This window comes from Macaca thibetana, chromosome 14, assembly GCF_024542745.1.
Source record: "Macaca thibetana thibetana isolate TM-01 chromosome 14, ASM2454274v1, whole genome shotgun sequence".
NCBI lineage: Eukaryota > Metazoa > Chordata > Mammalia > Primates > Cercopithecidae > Macaca > Macaca thibetana.
The window spans coordinates 55,906,384-55,922,475 of NC_065591.1; positions in this window are offsets into that span (position 1 = coordinate 55,906,384).

Genomic DNA, 16,092 nt, shown 5'->3' on the forward strand with positions numbered 1-16,092 from the left:
CCTCACTGCCTCTTTCAGATCACCACTGTTCTTTGGGCTCCCTTCCTCGGCACTTCCCTTACGTTCACTGAGGACTTTGGCCCCTGACTCATAGACTTCCCAGGAAAAATACTGCCATCATCCTGGGTGATTTAGTATCCCTGTGGATAACACCTTCTATATCTTAATCTTAAAGTCTCTAGCCCCCTTGTCTTCAGTGACCTTAGCCCTTCTTACTGCTCAGGCCACTCATCCCCTTGGTCACACTCTGAGCCTTGTCATCACCTAAAAGTAATACTCTGACAAAATCCGATTATCCAAACATAAACCCCTGTTCTTATAGCTCCCCCTTCCTTATCTCATTACATCTGTGTCCCCTTAACCTTCCATCTTCTTGTCTTCACATAGTGCTGAGCAGTGTAGGGAAAGCTCCGTTCCCCTGTGGACTGGTGCCAGGGTCTTCAACCCCCTGACATCTGGATTCTCTCTCTACTACACCACTGAAGCCACTAACGTCGCCAGGGACTTCCTTGTTGCTAAACTAGAGGGATCTCTTATCTTCTTAGTCCTCTAGGTCTTTATCTTTTTAGTCTCCTTCTCTGTGTTGACCACTTCTTCATTCTTGAAATCCTCTTCTGCGGCCACTAAATTGCCGGTCACCTGTCATTTTCTTCTATCTCCTCAAATGTGCTTTCTCCTTCTTCTTCACTAATTCCTTTTCTTCCCATCAGCCCCATAAATGTTGCTGTTCCTAGAGCTCTGTCTTGGTTTACTTCTCCTTTCATTTTACAAATTCTTCTTGGATTATCTCACTCATACCCAAGGTTTCAACAACCACCTAAATGCTAATGATATCCAAACCTAAATTTGGGGCCTTGATTGCTCATTGGGTATTGCCACTAACATGTCCTGTAGGGACCTTAATTTCAGCATTTCCCAAATTGAACTTTCTATTCTCTACCCTACACTCGGTGGGACATGACAGAACGTATGGCTGGGTGCGGTGGCTCATGCCTGTAATGCCAGCACTTTGGGAGGCTGAGGCAGGTGGATCACTTGAGGTCAGGAGTTCAAGACCATCCTAGCCAACAAGGTGAAATCCCGTCTCTACTAAAAATACAAAAATTAACTGGGCGTGGTGACACGCACCCATAATCCCAGCTACTCAGGAGGCTGAGGCAGGAGAATTGCTTGAACCCGGGAGGCGGAGGTTGCAGTGAGCTAAGATCGCACCACTAAACTCCAGCCTAGGTGACAGAGCCAGACTCCATCTCAACCAAAAAAAAAAGAAAGAAAGAAAGAAAAAAAGTTGAGTCATGTGTAAAGCTGAAAAGAGATGAGCCCCCAGCATGTCCTCTGAGGACACTCCAGGAGGGTCTCATATCACCTTTTGAACTGTGGGCTCTTACCAGGTAGTTCCAGGTCTTATGTAAATGGACTGAGAATTTTCTAGAAAGGGAGGCACCAGCTCTGGTAATGGAGCTTCCAAAACTGCCTAGGGGAAAAGCAGTCCCTATTGACACAGCGCCTCCTGGGTGCCACTGTGATTGAGGGATGCAAAGTAATCTGAGGTCTCAGAATGAACAAAGCTTTGGATGACATTAATTTAACCTACTCAGTTTGTCATCTGTTTTCTTGGTCTGTGGTGCAAGAAACAAAAAACCTAATCAACTACTTTAAGAAGGAAAAGCGGGGGTTGAAGCTTGCTGGAAGGATAATTGAGTGTTTCAAGTAGCAACTAAACCAGAAGAATAAAAGAGAAACTGATTTGGGGCCTTGGTCAGATATGAATGGAACCAAGGATTCAATGTCTAGTTCTCTGGTTTCCTCTGCACGCTGCCTTCAACTTTCCCCACCACTGCCTGAACTCCTCAGTGTGACTGAGTGCCGTTAGCTCCCTGGCCTCATTCACATCCCACCTGCCACTGGCAGAGAGGTACTGGTCTATTCTCACTCTGCTCTGCAAAGGGACTCTGGCCTGGCTTGGCTTGGAGGGAGACCCCCAAACTATTGGTGGTTGAGCTGTGAAGAGATCTGATGAGACCTCTTGATTCAAGTCTGCCACTGGATCAATTAGCTATATGCCATGGGGACAGAGTTGCATAGTACAGACCTGGTCATTGGGCACTCACCCTGTGTAACAAGGACAATTTCCAGGGTAGAAGGATGTATAAGAATATTAGAATTTGGGGCTGGTGGGGTGGCTCACACCTGTAATCCCAGCACTTTAGGAGGCTGAGGCGGGTGGATCGCCTGAGGTCAGGAGTTCGAGACCAGCCTGGCCAACATAGTGAAACCCCGTCTCTACCAAAAAATACAAAAAATTAGCTGGGCGTGGTGGCGGGTACCTATAATCCCAGCTACTCAGGAAGCTGAGGCAGGAGAATCACTTGAACCTGGGAGGCAGAGGTTGCAGCGAGCTGAGATTCCGCCATAGAGCTCCAGGGCAACAAGAGCTAAACTCTATCTCAAAAAACAAAAAAAGGAAAAAGAATATTAGAATTTGGACTGCAATTACAATATTAGAATTAGAATATGGGCAGCCACCCTAGTGGGATTACTACATCATTGCTAAGTAATTTTTTTTTCTTTTTCTTTCTTGAGACAGAATCTCACTCTACCACCCAGGCTGGAGTGCAGTGGCACAACGTTGGCTCACTGCAACCTCCATACTCTGGATTCAAGCGATTATCCTGCCTCACTAAATACAGAAATACAATAATTTCTGTATTTTTAGTAGAAACGGGGTTTGGCCATGTTTCCCAGGCTGGTCTCAAACCCCTGGGCTCAAGCCATCTCCCCGCCTTGGCCTCCCAAAGTGCTGGGATTACAGGGGTGAGCCATCGCGCCCGGCCGCTAAGTGCTTTTTAATTCTTTCCCACAACACAGTCAAATAGCCTTAGCACGTTGCCCATGATAATGAGGTCATGTGCCAAAGCACATAAGAACATGGCTGAACCCTCTCTCCTTGCTCTGTCAGTCCCTCAGGCCCTTGGGCTGTGCCCCCTCTCCTGGCTTCCAAGGCCTCAGCCCCTCTCCCAGGCTGCTTGCAAAAGTGTCTACACAAACCCTGCCCTCTGTGTTCCCTCCCTCTGAGATGATCTCGTTTCTTGTTATGCCCAAAGGGAGAGCCTTGAAGTCTCCTGGAAGGGAAACATCTACAGATATAAATCTGCATGCGCTCCATAAGACTGGCAGTTGAGGAAGAGTTTCCTTCTAAGATCTGGTGCAGCCGGGCACGGTGGCTCACGCCTGTAATCCCAGCACTTTGGGAGGCCAAGGCAGGCGGATCTCTTGAGCCCAGGAGTTCAAGATCAGCCTGGCCAACATGGCAAACCCTCGTCTCTACAAAAATACTAAAATTAGCTGGGCACAGTAGCTCCGGTAATCCCAGCTATTCAGGAGGCTGAGGCAGGAGAATAACTTGAACCCAGGAGGAAGAGGTTGCAGTGAGTCAAGACCGCACCGCTGCACTCCAGCCTGGGTGACCAGAGTAAAACCCTGTCTCAAAAAAAAACCCAAAAAACCAAAACCAACCAAACAAAAAAACCTGATGCAGAAGAATAGGTGAGGGGAAGGGGCATTTGTGTTGCAGACTCCCCAAATAGGTCTGGGTCCCTCCCCGAGTGAGGGGATTTTCTGCCCCCCTAGATGTGTGAGCCAGTGTGTGTGTGTGCGTGTGTGTGTGTGCTCATGCATGAGCCTGTGTGACAGACCAACTGCGTACAACTGACAAGTGTGCAGCTGAGAGTGGGCGGTGATTGTCCCAGGCCCTTCCCACTCACTCCAGGTGCAAGCTGGGATCCAAGCCTTCTGCCTCTGGCTTGCAATTGAATTTGACGTCTGCACTGGCCCTTGCTGCTCCCTAAGGTCTGAGCTCTTATTCACCTTCTGGCCACTTTGGTTAGCATCTCCTCCTCTAGTTTCAGCTTTCACATTAAACCCCAAACCCAGCCTGTGGGAAAGTCCTCCAGTCAACCTCACACCAGCAACAGTCTTGGGGCTCAGCAGCAAATATGCATACTACTTCCGGTGGGGGAGGGAGCTAGATTCTTCCTGGTCCTGTCTGGGCACCAAGGAGTAAGAAAGATAGAGAAGCAGCTGCCCTGCCAAAGGGGAAGAAATGCTCAACTCCGAAGTACAGCTCTGCCCTCCACCACCAGCCTCCAGCTCTGTCTCTACTGGGGCCGCTCAGCATTTGGGGACCAGGAGATAGGAAGGGACCTAAGGGGACCTGTGGGTGGTGATGCTCAAGACTCAGGCACAAGGACCTGGGCACAGAGGAGGCAGCACCAGGAACACTGGGAACAGGAGGATGGTGTAGGGGGCATGAGGGACAGTGCCTAGATCTAGCCTGCTGAAGGAGCAGACAGCAGAGCTGGTGTTACAGCAAGAGTAGCTGCTCTGGGCCCTTGCCAGAAGAAGATGGGGCTCCAAAGAGGACAACATTGCAATGGTGACACAAGTCCTTCTCTTCTTTTCTTCCCAGGGTTGTTGTGACTCCTTCCTTGGTGGAAAAAGCCTAGGCTCTCTTACATACATTCCTTTCATTTGTTCATTCATCAATATTTTTAGCTCTTGTCTGAACAAGAATAAACAGAAATTCATATTTTTCAGAAGTTTGCTTATTGAATTGAAACCCAGCAATGGAAAACATGAACCTGGCAGTGAAACTGGCTTCACTGCAGTGAAACACACTATGCTCTTGCCACCTTAATAACCTGCACAGTTGCATTCCTGTGGGCCTTGTTCATGATGATGGATCCCACTACCTAGGAAACCCTTCTGCCTCATCCACTTGGCAAACTCTTACCCATCTTTCAAGCCCTAGTTGAGGTGTCGCCTCTCCTGGGAACAGCAATACCCACCTCTTTATCCCATGGATTAATTGCTTATCATTTGATCCCCATAGTGACCTATGCTTGCCACAGAAGAACATTATTTTATTGTATATAGTTAGTTGTTTCTGCCTAGTACTGCCACTAAACTATGTACGATGGAGAAGGAGGAAGGATTATCTTGTTTGTATTTGTATCTGTATCTGTGTCTAGCACTAGCTAGTAACTGCTCAGCATTCAGGTACCAGGAGAAAGAAGGGGACCTGGGGTTGACATTGCTCAAGTCTCAGGCACAGAGGCCTGGGCACAGAGGAGACAGCACCAGAACACTGGGAGCAGGAGGATGACGCAGGAGACATGAGGGTGCAAGGACTAGCACAGTGCAAATCCTTAAAGTAAATGTTACTGCACATGGTGGCTCACACCTGCAATCGTAGCACTTTGGGAGGCCAAGGTGGGCAGATGGCTTGAGTTCAGGGCTTTGAGACCAGCCTGGACGACATGGTAAAATCCCATTTCTACAAACAAACAAACAAACAAAAATTAGCTAAGCATGGTGACAGGAGCCTGTAGTCCCAGCTACTTGGGAGGCTGAGGTGCGAAGATGGCTTGAGCCTGAGAGATTGAGACTGCAGTGAGCCAAGATCATGCCACTGCACTCCAGCCTGGGCAACAGAGTGAGACTGTCTCAAAAAATAAAAATAAAATTTAAAAAAATGTTTATTGAAAAAAATGAACCAAAAAATTGAATCAACAAAGTAAACCTAAGTGCCATTTTCCTGTATGCCCTGGTCCCTTCAATGTCGGAGCCAGGAATCTAATTGGGAAGCACGTGGTGGAGCCAGGTCCTCTGTCTTCCCTAGCTTCAGTATTTTGCTCAATCTTTTACCAAGGAAGCTTAAGGCTGGGGTTGGTGGCTCATGCCTGTAATCCCTGCACTTTGGGAGGCCGAGGCAGGAGGATTGTTTGAGGCTAGGAGTTTGAGGCCAGCCTGGACAACACACCAAGACCCCATATCTACAAAAAAAATTTAAAATTAGCTAGATATGGTGGTGCATGCCTGTAGTCCTAGCTACTCTGGGGTCTGAGGCAGGAGGATAACTTGAGCCTAGGAGTTCGAGGTTACAGTGAGCCATGATTATGCCACTGCACGCCAGTCTGAGTGACAGAGTAAGGCCCTATCTCCAAATAATAATAATAATAAAGAATGAGGAGCCTTGAAATACCACCTTTTCCCAATTTCAAATACAAATTTAAGACTCCTCATGGGCTTTTTTTTTTTTTTTTTTTTTTTAGATGGAGTCTCACTCTGTCACCTAGGCTGGAGTGCAGTGGTGTGATCTCGGCTTACTGCAACCTCCAACTCCCAGGTTAAAGTGATGCTCACTCCTGCCTTAGCCTCCTAAGTAACTAGGATTACAGGCGTGCACCATCATGCCCAGCTAATTTTTGCATTTTTAGTAGAGATGGGGTTTCACCATGTTGGTCAGGCTGGTCTCAAACTCCTGACCTCGTGATCCGCCCACCTTGGCCTCCCAAAGTGCTGTGATTACAGGCATGAGCCACCGTGCCTGGCCTGCCTCAGGAGCTTTTATCTCCATTTTCATTCCCCAGGAATATGTTGTTCAATACTTGTAGCAATAGTGTGTGACAAGACAACAAACCGCACATTTTATTGTCCAAATCACCTGGCTGCATAGGTCTCTTTAATTATTAATGGAACTATGGGATGTCTAATCTTGTTCAACAGAAGTCAAGGTCTAGCAGTAAAATTCTTTCTGGAACTGCTGTGTCTGGTGCTTTGCACCAAGTAGCCACTAGAAAGTTAATGCTATAAGTACATGTAACCAGGAAAGTGAGGCAGGCCAGGAGCAGATGCTGTGGGGTCTGCTGCTATCACATACCATTCTTGGCATAGCAGAAACCTCAACCAAGGAATGAACCCAGGCACCCTCAGATCTTTGGCATGCAATTCTCTGCCGTGCTGTTAGGGAAGGAGAGTCAGAGAGACATCATTTTAAAATCAATTCCATCTTTTTTTTTTTTTTTTTTTTGGAGACACAGTCTCACTCTGTCACCCAGAGTGCAGTGGCACAATCTGGAGTGCAGTGGCATAATCTTGGCTCAATGCAAACTGCGCCTCCCGGGTTCAAGTGATTCTCCTGCTTCAGCCTCCTGAGTAGCTGGGATTACAGGTGTATGCCACCACGCCTGGCTAATTTTTGTATTTTTAGTAGCGACGGAATTTCACCATGTTGGCCAGGCTGGTCATGAACTCCTGACCTCAAGTGATCCACCTACCTCAGCCTCCCAAAATGCTAGAATTACAGGCATGAGCCACCATGCCTGGCCTAAACTCCATCTTAAAACTAGCCAAGGCACATTCCTTGCCACTCATGACTCACGATCACAAGCTGTTTACAGTTGAGGAAACAGCTTAAAGATACTTGCAAGGACATACTCCTACAGCAACTAAAAGTCCAGATGTCCCAATACCCATAACAATATATGCTTTCAAGATAATTATAATGGCCAGATGCAGTGGCTCATGCCTGTAATCCCAGCATTTTGGAAGGCCAAGGAGGGAGGATTCCTTGAGCCCAGGAGTTTGAGACCAACCTGGGCAACACAGCCAGACCCCATCTCTACAAAAGTAAAAAAAAAATTAACCAGGCATGGTGGTGTGCACCTGTGGTCCCAGCTATTCAGGAGGCTGAGGTGAGAGGATCACTTGAGCCTGGGAGGTGAAGGTTGCAGTGAGCTGAGATTGTGCCACTGCATTCTAGCCTGGGTGAGAGAGTGAGACTCTGTCCCCCCCCCCCAAAAAAAAAACCCCAAAATATAACTGTAGTTACACTTTGAGGTACTGACACACTAGAATGTCAAGGATAGCTTTCTTTAAATCAACAGAACAATAAATTTTGTGATGCTGTCAACCTACTCTCATGTAGACACATCTTAGCCTAGTTTTTATGTAGACAAGACCTCTATATAAGAAAACCTTAAAGATGAGGTGTTTCTCCTCTTGCCTTCTGAGAATGTTCTACTCTGTAACAGTAGCCTTTCTTTCTCTCTCTTTCTTTCTTTCTTTCTTTCTTTCTTTCTTTCTTTCTTTCTTTCTTTCTTTTTTTTTTTACATGGAGTCTTCACTCTGTCACCCAGGCTGGAGTGCAATGGCACAATCTCAGCTCACTTCAACCTCCGCCTCCTGGGTTCAACCAATTCTCCTGTCTCACCCTCCACCTGGAACTACAGGCGCCCGCCACCACGCCCAGCTAATTTTTATATTTTTGGTAGAGACAGGGTTTCACTATATTGGTCAGGCCGGTCTCAAACTCCTGACCTCAGATGATCCACCCGCCTCAGCCTCCCAAAGTGCTGGGATTACAGGCATGAGCCACCACCCCCGGCTGACAGTAGCTTTCAATAAACTATCTCTTCTCACTGCACTCTGTGACTCACTTTGAATTCCTTCCTATACAAGATCCAAGAACCCTCTCTTGGGGTCTGGATCAAAATCCATTTTTCTGGCAACAATACAGTATCTAGATGATTTAACTGATGGCTACAAGTTTAGAGAAATATGTTGCATTAGGCAAGCTCTTTTCATTTCAAGCAACTGACTCACCTTAAAATAGCTTAAGCCAAAAGAGGAATATGTATAGGCTCACGGAACCAAACTAAGATTGGCGTCAGGGACTCAGACGTTCTCAGATCTTGCCCTCCTCATTTCTCAATTCTACTTCTGTGTTGGTTCATTCACTTCACCTGCAAATCAGCTTTTGCTAAGCAGCTTGGCTTCCTTATCTTTGCCAGCAACTGGAGCATCTGCAAGGTTCCAGGAGAAACTCCATTTGGTTCAGCCCAGATCATATAGGTGCCCCTGTATTCAAGGGAGTGGTGCCCATTATCAAAAATGTGTAGGGGGAGTAGAGGATGATTATTGGACAAATCTTTGCAAGCCAAGTGACTTGCTCAATTTCTATTGACTGCATATGCTAATAATTTTTTTTTTTTTTTCTCTGAGACAGGGTCTTACTCTGACATCCAGGCTGGAGTGCAGATCTTGGCTCACTGCAACCACTGCCTTCTAGGCTCAGGTGATCCTCCCACCACAGCCTCCCAAGTAGCTGAGACTACAGGTACACACCATCATACCTGGCTAATTTTTGTATTTTTAGTAGAGATGGGGATTCACAAGTTGCCCAAGCTAGTCTCGAACTCTTGAGCTCAAGCAATTCCCAAAATGCTAGGGTTACGGGTGTGAGCCACCATGTCTCAAATATACATACATACATACATACATACATATATATATATAGTTTTTTTGAGATGGAGTTTTGCTCTTATTGTCCAGGCTGGAGTGCAATGGCACGATCTCAGCTCACCACAAACTCTGCCTCCTGGGTTCAAGCGATTCTCCTGCCTCAGTCTCCAGAGTAGCTGGGATTACAGGCATGCGCCGCCACACCCAGCTAATTTTGTATTTTTAGTGGAGACAGGGGTTTCTCCATGTTGGGCAGGCTGGTCTCCAACTCCCGACCTCATGTGATCCGCCCACCTTGGCCTCCCAAAGTGCTGGTATTACAGGCGTGAGCCACTGCACACGGCCCCGGCCTCAAATATTTTTTAAAAGGCAAAGGAGTGGGAAAGCTTCGGTAATCCCACCACTCACATAAATGACAGCTGTGGTTGGCCTTTATTCTTTTAGTGCTTTAACAACAATCCCATGTGTACAATTTTGTTTGCTGATTTTTTTTACTTTATTATAACACATACATTTCTCTAATCACAAAAACTTCTTGAAACGCTGCTTTAAATAGCTATGTAGTATACTTCAAAGACTCACCTAGGCTGGAGTGCAGTGGCACATTCTCAGCTCACCGAAACCTCCAGCTCCCGGGTTCAGGTGATTCTTCTACCTCAGCCTCCGAAGTAGCTGGGATTACAGCACCTGCCACTATACCTGGCTAATTTTTGTATTTTTAGTAGAGGCGGGGTTTCACCATGTTGGCCAGCCTGATCTTGAACTCCTGACCTCAAATGATCCACCCATCTTGGCCTCCCAAAGTGCTGGAATTACAGGCGTGAGCCACCACTCCCAGCCCTCTGAAGACTTTTAACCACTTCATCCAGAAGGAAAGAAGGCAGCGGCAGCTGAGTGAGGAGGCATTCCTTCTGTGCATGTGCCTCTGTCCTCAGTCCCCGGAGGCACTTTAAGTTCCTGGGACACAATTCCGACTTCAGAGGAGAGGGCATTACACTGGAATTCCCCTCCCCATTTCCTGCACTTCTCAAAACTTGTCTCATTCACACTTATTCTTCCTCTGCTCCAGGCTCAGAGAACTTGCTACAAATTTGGCTAGTGGTTCAGCCAAACACCTTTAGGTTTGAATCCTGACGCTGTAGCTTTGTAATTGGGGAAACATTTTACCTCTCTAAAAACCATTTGTAAAATGGGGATTTTGTCATAGAGTTCTTATGAGGATTAAATGTCATTATGTATATAAAACACTTAGCACGCAGATGATAAATAATAGCAAAATAAGCAAAACCCAGGCCAGGTGCGGTGGCTCACACCTGTAATCCCAGCACTTTGGGAGGTCTAGTCAGACAGATCACTTGAGCCCAGGAGTTTGAGACCAGCCTGGGCAACATGGCAAAACCCTGTTTCTACCAAAAATACACAAATTAGCCAGGCATGGTCATGCCCACTTGTGTCACCAGCTACTTGAAAGACTGAGGCAGGAGGATCATTTGAGCCCGGGAGGTCAAGCCTGTGGTGAGCCGAGATTGGGCCACTGTACTCCAGCCTGGGCTATAAAGTGAGACCCTATCTCAGCAAAACAAAACAAAACAAAACACCCCAGCAAAACCCAAAGAAGATTCCCCTCTAATTATAGCCCTCTCCTCCCTTCCCCTTCTCTTTCAGTCATGCTTCTTGCAAGTAATCTGTGCTTGCTATCTCTATTTCCTCATCTCCCATTTACATCTCAACCCATTGTAATCTGGCTGTTTCCCCTGCTCACCAAATATCTTCTAATGCACTCTAGATATCTTCACAGAGCATTGTTCAATCTTTTCTGTATTAGTCACAGTTAATCAATTTCTCCTTCAAAATTCTCTTGTTCTTTATCAGATTCCATCTAGTTTTCCTAATTCTCAGCCTGCACCTTCTAACTCTCCTTTGCTTCCTCAACTCTCTTTCAAGTCAGGGGTCCTCAACCCCTGAATTAAGGTGAAAACCCTACGGTACCAGTTCGTAGCCTGTTAGGAACTGGCCTGCACAGCAGGAGATGAGCAGCAGGCAAGCCAGAGAAGCTTCGTCTGTATTTACAGCTGCTCCTGATTGCTTGCATTACCACCTGAGCTCCACCTCCCATCAGATCAGCCATGGCATTAGATTCTCATAGGAGCACGAACTCTATTGTGAACTGCACACGCGAGGGATCTAGGTTGCATGCTTCTTATAAGAACGTAATCCCTGATGATGTGTCACTATCTCTCATCACCCCAAGACGGGACCATCCAGTTGCAGGAAAACAAGGTCAGGGCTCCCACTGATTTACATTATGGTGAGTTGTATAATTATTTCATTATATATTACAATGTAATAATAATAGAAATAAAGTGCACAATAAATGTAAGGTGCTTGAATCATCTTGAAACCATTCCCCTGCAACCCCTCAATCCCGGTGAAAAAATTGTCTTCCACAAAACCAGTCCCTGGTGCCCAAAAGGTTGGGGATCACCTCTTTAATTAGTATTTGTCTTCAACTTTCATATGTCTAGAAAAAGCATAATTTTTTTTTTTTTTTTTTTTTTTTTTTGAGGCGGAGTCTCGCTCTGTCGCCCGGGCTGGAGTGCAGTGGCCGGATCTCAGCTCACTGCAAGCTCCGCCTCCTGGGTTCACGCCATTCTTCTGCCTCAGCCTCCCGAGTAGCTGGGACTACAGGCGCCCGCCACCTCGCCCAGCTAGTTTTTTGTATTTTTTAGTAGAGACGGGGTTTCACTGTGTTAGCCAGGATGGTCTCGATTTCCTGACCTCGTGATCCGCCCGTCTCGGCCTCCCAAAGTGCTGGGATTACAGGCTTGAGCCACCGCCCCCGGCCAAAAGCATGATTCTTTACTATGAGATCTGAGTTGGAATTCTGACTCTGCTACCTACTAAATTGATTTCCTAAATTATTTTACTCCCTTGAGCCTTCATACTTTCACCTGCAAGAAAGTTCCTCCTCTCCTGGATAGTCATCCTAAATTGAATTGTATACCAAACCTATATTTCCAGGCCGGGTGCGGTGGCTCACGCCTGTAATCCCAGCACTTTGGGAGGCTGAGGCAGGCAGATCACAAGGCCAGGAGTTCTAGACCAACATAGTGAAACCCTGTCTCTACTAAAAATACAAAAAATTAGCCAGGCATGATGGCGGGTGCCTGTAGTCCCAGCTACTTGGGAGGCTGAGGCAGGAGAATCGCTTGAACCTGGCGGGCGGAGGTTGTGGTGAGCCAAGATTGTGCCACTGCACTGCAGCCTGGGCAACAGAGTGAGACTCCGTCTCAAAAACAAAACAAACAAACAAAAAAACTGTATTTCCCATTGGCATAATGAATTAGTAAGCATAAATTGGAATTCCAGGCCTGGAAACCTGTTTCATACCATAACTATGTCAAAAATCAGAACAAATATATGCTCTTCAAAATGTTTATTAACCATATAAAACTAAACAATGTGAACTGTGATGTAAATGTTCCTTTGAGGTATTTTTCTTCATGGACTGGACTGGCTGAAGTTTCTTTGCCTCTTAGTTTAATGAAGTTTGGACACAACATGCCATCTTTTCCTGGTGAATCTTCCTAGGGCATACATAGATATTTTTCCTTACTCCAGAGACCTTTGAATTTGCATTGAAAATTAGGGTCATCTGCCACAAAGAAAAAAGAAAGTTCAGTGATGTTCAGATGAATGCCTTTCAAAAGTGTTTGAATGTTAAATGTTGGGAGAGGGACAGTTTCAATGATGTCTTATTCTTCCATTTTTATAAACATCTACTTTGCTGAGCTTCCAAGAAATGTCCAGCAATAGTATCAGTTTGCAAGAGAAATTTCTAGATTCACTTACTCTGCAGTGTCAGTTTCAGTGATGCTTTTTACAGTTATACAAATACCTTCAAAAATACTGAATGAGGCAGTTTCCTCCAAATTCCTAGTTCCAGGCTTCACTTAAGATTTACATGATATCCAAAACACTTACAAAATTCTTTTTTGGTCTATCCTCCTTGTATTAAGGCTTTAATTGGCCTTTGCAAATTTCACAAATAAAGATACCTTAAGAATGCAACAAATTCTGTAGCAAGCCAACTTAGAAAAAAAATGCAACAGTTTATTTGCTCTGTTGGTCAAAGTCAGTGAGATGCTTTGTAAAGATTGGGGAAGAAGGAAAACTACTCTATTGTCAGGATGCTGCTGCTTAAGAATTGGGAGACAGCCTGGAGCATCCCAGGACAGTTAGCATTAAACCTAGCTGTTATGAACTTTTAAAAAAATGCCATAGTTTCTTTTCTTGAGGCGGAGTTTCACTCTCGTTGCCCAGGCTGGAGTGCAATGGCGCAATCTCGGCTCACCGCAACCTCCCTGTCCTGGGTTCAAGCAATTCTCCTGCCTCAGTCTCCCGAGTAGCTGGGATTACAGGCATGGGTCACCATGCCCGGCTAATTTTGTATTTTTAGTAGAGACAGGGTTTCTCCATGTGGGTCATGCTGGTCTCAAACTCCTGAACTCAGGTGATCCGCCCACCTCGGCCTCCCAAAGTGCTGGGATTACAGGCGTGAGCCACCATGCCCTGCTTTTTTTTTTTTTTTTTTTTTGAGAAGGAGTCTCGCTCTGTTGCCCAGGCTGGAGTGCAGTGGCATGATCTTGGCTCACTGCAACCTCCACCTCCGGGGTTCAAGCAATTCTCTGCCTCAGCCTCCCAAGTAGCTGGGATTACAGGCACGTGCCACCACACCCGGCTAATTTTAGTAGTTTTAGTAGAGATGGAGTTTCACCATCTTGGCCAGGCTGGTCTTGAACTCCTGACCTCATGATCCGCCCACCTTGGCCTCCCAAAGTGCTGGGATTACAGGCTTGAGCCACTGTGCCTGGCCTCAAAAAAATACCATAGTTTCTTGACTTCCAGAACAAAGTGTAGTGAAAATCAAAGCTTAATAATGGACTCTTCAAAATACATTAGTTCATTAATTAAAGCCTACTGCTCTTGTATTCTTGGCAGGATAAAGTTAAGGCAACAGTTTCAATTTGCAGTCAATCACAATATGTAATACCTCCTACCCAACTGCATAGTCAATACTTAAAAATTTTCTACCTTACCAAAGTCAGCTTTCCAAAAAAGAAAAGTTTTATCGATGGCGAATACCTGTCTCAAACAGTAACATACCCCTGCATTTTAGTTAAGTGTTCTGAAAAAACTTTCAATGCTTCAATCTTAGCAACAAACAAAAACTGTTCAAAGTTTCAAACTGTTCAAAGAAAATCCCTATCCACTTATTTTCTATCCACAGCAAGGTCCTAGTTCAGGCCCTCCTTTCTTGTATAGTCATTACTATACAATAATCTTGAAACTAGTCTGAACATAATTCCCTGGATCTATTCTCCAATCTACCACCAGTATCTTCATAAGATATGTATAGTCTTTCGAACCTTCATTCTACCTTGCACAATCCCTCCAGCATTAGCATTTATTACATTTTATTGTCATTATATATTTACAAAAGTCTCCTCTATTTTTTCCTGATATCCTAGTGGGCAAAAACTAATTCTTACTGGTCTTTGGTCTACTATATAGTCAGCACATAGCACTCAACGAAAGTACCTTTAGGTTAAATATGAGTCTAACTCTCATATCAGCTTTTAGATGGCCTAAGAATTCCCTCTTTGAACACCAAATATCAGTTTTCCTTCTTAATCCAATATTCTTATGTGAAAATTTTACTGCAAATATTGATGAAAAACACCTGAATGTTTCTTTGAAGCTAGTGCACTGGAAAAATACACCTTAGTGACTTAAAATGATCATAAATTAACACCAATTATATATATTTTAGGACACAGGTTCTCACTCTGTAACCCAGGCTGGAATGCAATGGCAGCATCGTAGCTTATTTTATAGGTGCAAGCCACAGCACCCAGCCCAATTATCGTGATCTTTTTATAGCTTTGTCATCAGTAGCTACTAAAAGGTGTGAGTTGCATGCTCCAGTTCCTGTAGCTTTTTAGGTCTTATCACACATACTCACCAGCTTTTATATCTAATTCTTCTGTCTGCACCAATTCATCTCACACCTCTAAATTTTAAGATACCATAGACTAGAAAGCTAATATAATCAAGTTTGTTAGAAGTATTTATGGCAGAGGTTGGGCATGATTACACACACTCATAGTCCCAGTTACTCCAGAGGCAGGAGGATCTCTTGGGCTCAGGGGCTCAAGACCAGCCTAAGCAACAATGAGTCCCCATCTCTGATTCTAATCAACATCAGAAAAAGATACCATAGAAATAACACTATCACTTCAATTTGCACTCAATTCTTTTGTTTTTTGTAGAGATAGGGTCTCACTGTGTTGCCCAGGTTGGTCTCGAACTCCTGGCCCCAAGCAATCCTCCTGCCTTGGCCTCCCAAAGTGGTGGGTATTACAGGCATGAGCCAAGACACCTCGCCTCAAATCTTAAAACCCAGCCTAGTTTAGTGAGAATTAAAGCCCTCCCCACTTTAGGGGCCAGGCACCTATAATCCCAGCACTTTGGGAGGCCAAAGCAGGCAGATAACCTGAGGTCAGGAGTTCGAGAACAGCCTGGCCAACATGGTGAAACTCCGTCTCTAATAAAAATACAAAAAATTAGCTGGGTGTGGTGGTGCGTGCCTGTAGTCCCAGCTACTCGGGAGGCTGAGGCAGGAGAATCGCTTGATCCCAGGAGGTGGAGGTTGCAGTGAGCAGAGATCATGCCACTGCACTCCAGCCTAGGTAATACAGTGAGACTCTGTCTCAAAAACAAAAACAAAACCTCCCCAAAGTTTTCTTCTGTGAATCGTATTACTTAATAATCTGAAGATATTTTAAATTACATCATGCTACATTTCTAGCAAGTCACATGCACAACATGCAATGTGATATAAAAATACTAAACATTTATGACAAAATATATTCAAAGTTGATGGGTAAATTTTTCAATGGCAAAATGTAGCTTTGTTCTAAAGCCCACCACGAAATTCCATATTCA